The sequence below is a fragment of the Schistocerca cancellata genome, chromosome 2 (genome assembly GCF_023864275.1).
Source record: "Schistocerca cancellata isolate TAMUIC-IGC-003103 chromosome 2, iqSchCanc2.1, whole genome shotgun sequence".
Classification (NCBI taxonomy): Eukaryota; Metazoa; Arthropoda; class Insecta; order Orthoptera; family Acrididae; genus Schistocerca; species Schistocerca cancellata.
The window spans coordinates 506138330-506144074 of record NC_064627.1 but is presented as its reverse complement, the minus strand read 5'-3'; the positions used below and the strand labels follow the sequence as shown (position 1 = coordinate 506144074).

Genomic DNA, 5745 nt, shown 5'->3' with positions numbered 1-5745 from the left:
CTGATTTCTGTTTGTCATTTTTGTGGAACATTTATCAGCTGATTCTCCAGAAAGTTGTAGTTACTAAAGGTATATTTACAACTTGTCATTATTTTGTGAACTTAAATATGCCACTGTTCTCATTAATATTCCCTCAACTATTCACTGTTTTTATTTTTTGTGGTGCTACAAGGGTACACCAGAAATTTAAGTTTCTGCATTATTAAATTAGTTAATTTGATTATTAATTTAACTTCTGAAAGTGATTACATGCATAGGGCAAGAAAAGTGCCATGATTAAATTCACTAATTCATGTAGAATATTACTGGTAGTGCCCACTTCAGTGTATATATGAGGGCTATCCACAAAGTAGGCCTACATTACGTTTTCGTTTGTGTCCGTTAGGGACGGGGCTAGTGTGGCCATCTTGGTGTCATGGCATTCCACCGCTCAGTCGGCATCCTTCCGTGCTAGTGAGAGGTTCGTGCTGTACTCCGCTGAGTTACTGTGACAGTTTGAAATGTCAGCGTTAATTGAAAATGCCGCGAAGTGTCAAGTGCGTGCTGTAATAAGGTTTTTGACTGCAAAAAACTGTACACCGATAGAAATCTATCGGCAGCTTTGTGAAGTGTATGGGGACAACATAATCACTGAAGGTGGAGTGCGTCAATGGGTCATAAAATTTAAAAATGGCCGAACTAAGGTTCACGATGAAGAGCGAAGTGGAAGACCCATCATAGTGACTGCCGAACTTGTCGAAAAAGTCGATGCCGCGGTCCGTGAAAACCGTAATTTCACAATAACAGAACTCTCTGAGTTTTCCACAAATTTCACGAAGTTTGTTGCACGAAATCATTACCAAAAAGCTTGGTTACCACAAGTTTTGTGCAAGATGGATACCAAAAATCTTGACAGAGATTCACAAAAATCAGCAAATGGCTGCAGCGTTAACGTTTTTTAGGCTTACGAGAAAGATGGCGACTCATTATTCGATCGCATCGTTACTGGTGACAAAACATGGGTTAAGCATGTGAACTGTGAGACAAAATTGCAGTCAATGCAGTGGGGGCACACAAATTCCCCCCAAAAACCCAAGAAATGCATGCAGACAATGTCGGCAAGGAAGGTGATGGCGACTGTCTTTTGGGACAGAAAAGGTGTGATTTTTGTGGATTTCCTGGAAAGAGGCACTACAATAAAGTCTCAAAGGTATTGCCAAACTCTGCACAACCTCAGAAGAGCAATACAACAACGCCCGGGCCCGCACGGCAAATGCCACTCGTGAAGTTCTCGAATCTTTTAAGTGGGAGTTGTTTCCTCATCCGCCGTACAGTCCCGACCTGGTACCGAGTGACTTCCACTTATTCCCAGCAATGAAGAAGTGGTTGGCTATGCAGCATTTTGATGATGACGCACAGCTTCAAGAAGAGGTAACCACGTGGTTGAAAGCGCAGGCGGCCGAATTTTACGACGAAGGAATTTCCAAGCTCGTCCATCGCTACGATAAGTTCCTTAATTTAAATGGCAACTATGTAGAAAAGTAGTATTTAAGTGTGGCTTTCATCTGTATATAATAAAAAAAAATTCCAATACTTTATTTATTTTTAATTCCAAAACGTAATGTACTTTGTGGATAGCCCTCGTACATGGTGCTGATGTACCGAATGGCATCATCTGGAATGCTGCATTATATTTTCATATGAGCTGTAAGAATTGTCTCAGCTGTGGCTTGTCCCTTTGTGTCAATGCATGTAATTTGGCTGGTGTGGGTGCAGGGTGTGGCAGTTTAACCTTACCATCCCTATATCACATGCTAGATGGTTCACTAGAAACCACTTTACACAAGCAATGCGAACATAATGCTGACATTTCGTCCACACAAACAAATGGTACCTCTGCATATATCTCACAGGGTACATAACAGTAGGCCAGCATGGATAGGTGTTAATATGCCTCTGCCTGATGATGTCTCATGTTTTTGAGAAGTGTCTCACATTGTAGTGGAGTCCATGTACTAGCAAGTGTGAGACACACTGTCTTAACTGTTTAAGCCTTGCAGCACTGTCGCCAGCAGAATCTAATACTCTGCATGTTGCTGCAGTTGTTAGAATCTGTGCATGAGGTGGTTTTACGTCTTCAGGATGTTCCTGCGTACACAATAAATATATATATTATATATTCCACAGGGGAACACTTAATCTACTGGCATATGCTTCCATCTCAGTAAGTTGCACACATGTATATCATGTGTGTTGCAGTAGAGGAGTTTGAAGTGTGTTCAGGTCCAGTGTCAGGAGGTAACAATGTCGTTCAGTGACATCGCACAGTGTACTGTGCCATGCTTGCCAAACATTTAATAAATGTAGCATTTGTACATACTTACAAGGGGAGATGGAAACACACAGTTATTTCATATTGGATGAATATATTGGGACATACCTGTACTAAGAGCCTGGCATATATCCAGTGACCTCACAACATGACGAACATTCCAGTTGTGTAATCGCAAAGTACGTAGTGGGCTTACAGTGATGCACTGATGATCATCACCTTGAAAATGATACATTGTTGTCTGCAGAAGGAAGGGAATGGAGGGGGTACGCAATACAGCTGTGTATGGCAGGTTAGCTACTTGACTGCCCATAATGGGCTGGCATGTAGCTTGCCCTGTAGAGCAGGTCGATAAGGCACATCGATACTATTCCCATGCAACACATCTGTTGTGCAGTGCAGTCTATACAGTGTGGGCTTAAAAAACCTTGTCTGTATCTCCAACAATATTAAAGCTAGATGTTATAAACCTCCCCTCCCTCGCCCTTGTTGCTGGTCCTAACAGGGCAAGGATTTCCTGTGACAAACTTATTCCACTTCAGTCCAGGGCCCTGGGAGCAGTTTCAAACATACATATTCTCAGCTTTACATATCTTATGATAGATATAGATATAGCTGAACATCCCAGCTTCACCCAGTTATTTGTTGCTTCCTCTTCCACATGCCTCCTCACAACCTGTCCCTTTCCCCCTACCTCCCTACACAAGCGCCATCTGCCTGCTCATATTCTTTTTCTGTCAATCCCCCCCCCCCCCTTGCCCAAAAACCACAGCTGCACTTGTGTGATTGTAATCCGCCCCAACCATCCTTGTGCCCCACACTCCACCAATCAGTAGCGATTGGTGGAAATCGATACAGACATGGAATGAAGACATAATGACTGATATGTAGGGATACATTGATTCACAATAGTACAGTATTATATACAATAGCTGGCTTACTATTCCTAGGTGTTGTGATATGTAAATTGCTGGGTGAGCTAACTCTGCTGCATGCCACATGCAAATAGCCACACGAGAAACAGGCTATTGTAAGGTTGGTAAGTCATTCATACACGGTTTGCCCCCATGTTTTATTTATAGTGATTTAGCACTCTTGTCATCAGGCCACAAGTGGCCCATTGGGACCATCTGATCGCCGTGTCATCCTCAGCTGAGGATGCGGATAGGAGGGGTGTGTGGTCAGCACACCGCTCTCCTGGTCGTTACAATGGTTTTCTTTAACCGGAGCTGCTACTATTCGGTCGAGTAGCTCCTCAATTGGATCACGAGACTGAGTGCACCCCGAAAAATGGCAACAGCACATGGCAGCCCGGACGGTCACCCATCCAAGTGCCAGCCATGCCCAACAGCGCTTAACTTCGGTGATCTGATGGAAACCAGTGTATCAACTGCGGCAAGGCCGTTGCCCTTATATATAGTGATGACAAATGCCAATTTTACAGTGATCTACAGTCTAAAAAATGGTACTAGGACATTTGATGGCATTAGGGATATGCGAGGTATGTGTATCGTACATATATTGAATCACCAGCAAGCCTACCTATTATGACAGTTGCTCCTGTTACATTTAGTAATATCTTCATCATGCATAGTCATGTTCCATTGCACACATTTTGTGCACTCTGATTTCACAGTAACACAATGCATATGGCTGCCTTCAGTGTAAAATGGTATGACGGCAGACAAGGTGGTGTCAGCGACTGCAAGCATTCAATCAGTAATTGTACCATACCGTCAACATGGTGTGTAATCACAAAGCATATAGCATGCTTGCTTTAATGTACTGATGATCTGTGCCCTGGAGCTAAACACTGATGGCTGGGGGGGAAGGAAACACATCAATGTATTGTGGGTTGCCTATCTGAGTGCCAATGAGAGATCTAATAAAGATTTTGCACGTTTGTATCTCTGTAAATATTAGAGCTAGAGCTTTATAAACCCCCCTATATTCGTCCTCTTGGGGCAAGGAGTTTGTGTGTCAGATTTGGCCCATTGCAGTCAAGGGGATAGGAGAAGTTCTTACACATACATAAATTTTTTCATCTTTATATAGCTTTAGACTAGCATTTCCTCCATATCATCACCCATATACATGTCCTTCCTGCCCTTCCCCCTGTCCATCTCCTGCCCCTCCTCTCTATACCTCCCTCTCCCCTTAATCATTTCCTCCTCCTCCCTTCAACTCACTAAGCTGCTCCTCCCACCACTCTGTATCCTTCTACTCCCTCCTCCTCCTTTGCCTCCTCTTGCTGTCCCTCCCCTCCCTCTCCCTGATCTCCTGCTTCCCCTCTCTCGCTCCGTCCCCTCTAGCCCCCTCCCTTTCCCCCTAACCTACCACCTCCTGCCCCCCTCTCTCTGTCCATTCCCTGTTCAATTCATCTCAAACGTCCCCCAACCATGCCAATCTGCAGATTTAGCACCTGAAAAACAGATTGAAACCGATAACAGTGGCTAACGGGCAAAAATTCTAACAATCAAGGAAGTAAGGAGCCACTAGGATCGGGCAAGTGCTGGTAGAAGTAACACAACACCTTATTTCTAATGCATTTATTAAAACTAGCTAAAACATAATATACAATCTGCCAAGATAATGAATATAGGGAGAAGCAAACCTTAAGAAACTAGATCATCAACAATTTAACATTGTACCATGCAACAGTACTGTGTATGCCTTAAGGGCTACAACTGCAAAGAAAGCCTGAAGGGCCAATTTATTAAGAATACATATAACGTGTTGAGCCTGAAGGGCCACCAAAATAGTTAACTAGACTTTAGTTAAAGAACAGATTTACCAACAGTTTAGGCAAGGCAGTGTGAAACAATAAAGAGGCCTGAAGGGCCGTGCAACTTCCAAGTAAGGGGCCTGAAGGGCCAAATTAACAAGATACGAAAATCTTAAAAATATCAACTGGAAAATAAGTGCTTATTAACAACTCGACCTTGAGGGCCAGGTAATAAATGAAATTAGTCAAACAAATTCTGCAATAAGTAAGTAATGCCCAGGAATTTCAGTAAGCCGGCCTTAAGGGCCCCAGTACACTAACAAGGGAGGTTAAGTATTAAAACTGGATTTCAAAGCCTTAAGGGCTGTAGAGCTTTCAAAAGGGTACCTGAAGGGCCACTTCATCAAGGTACTTAATAAACAGCTCAGCCTGAAGGGCTGGTCGATGGTTAAGGTTAGGCAAGTTCTCAAAAATAGAAGGCAAATGAACAAATTTATCAGTAATCGAGCCTTAAGGGCCACAGTACATTTAGAATCCACATTAAGCATTAAGATCTATCATACAGCGAAGCAATTCCCTAAAACTTAGCAACCTTAAATAAATCAATTGATCCTATCAAGCTTAAAACCTAGGGACAACAATACATGCATATACTTCTAAAAGGTAAACTTGCATAAAATCTAAATTTAAAGTGCAAACAATTGCACAC

The 5745-nt window shown here is 42.8% G+C and overlaps 1 pseudogene; it reads right to left on the bottom strand.

The window, feature by feature from the left end:
- Positions 1-3602: 3602 nt before the first annotated feature.
- Positions 3603-3720, bottom strand: LOC126164109 (5S ribosomal RNA; annotated as a pseudogene).
- Between the last annotated feature and the right edge of the window lie 2025 nt (positions 3721-5745).